Here is an 800-nt window from a genome sequence, read left to right as displayed (position 1 = left end):
GCTGACAGTGTCTTCCATACAAAATGAGTTGCCGAACATTGCTTGTATCGAAAACGTATCCATAGCCAAAAAATTAACTCGATTTTTGGAATCACCGAGAAATTCTATACAGAAATTGGATAGTGGTTTCTGGAGAACAACAACCAAACTAAAATTTGTGATCCAGTGAAATCAACGCGAAACACCATACAAACACAAACTCCGAGTTCAGCCAGGTCGGTTAAAAATTACGCGATCGGAAGGGTAGTGTTGGTAAGAAAATTTTATGGAAAAATTTTGTTTTCGTATATACATGATTTATATTTTAAATAAGGATATATAATATGCAAATACCTCGCGTTAATTACTTATTTCTTTTGGTTTTTGTGACTAAATCCCGTTAAACTAATCAGTTTCTTGCCAAAAAGGAAGTTTTACCCGAGTTGAGCGTTCTTTTGTCGCTCGTTTACAAAAATATGCAGCTATTTTACATAGTTTGAAGTACCTACAAAATACCGTCGGTTTTGTGAAAATTTATTTTGTATGGAAGAAAATAATAACACCGTTGACAAAAAACAAAAATCAACGCTAATGCTTAGACTATTGAAAAATGTAGCCGAGGTCTTTGTGACCAGATGATATTAATGCTTTTAAAGGCCATTGAAAATATACATATGTATTCTGTAGACGTCTACTATATTTGCAAAGAAGAATATTGAATATATGTTTAAAAATTTATTAAATGGCAACGTAAAATAGCACTCGCGTGGCTTCGTCTTGGATTGCTACCACATTATTACCTGGCCGTAAAGCAGCACTTT

Source organism: Rhagoletis pomonella, unplaced genomic scaffold (assembly GCF_013731165.1).
Source record: "Rhagoletis pomonella isolate Grant_MI unplaced genomic scaffold, Rhpom_1.0 Rhpom_scaffold_00010, whole genome shotgun sequence".
Classification (NCBI taxonomy): domain Eukaryota; kingdom Metazoa; phylum Arthropoda; class Insecta; order Diptera; family Tephritidae; genus Rhagoletis; species Rhagoletis pomonella.
The sequence above is the reverse complement of the archived record's forward strand: the minus strand, read 5'-3'. Positions refer to the sequence as shown.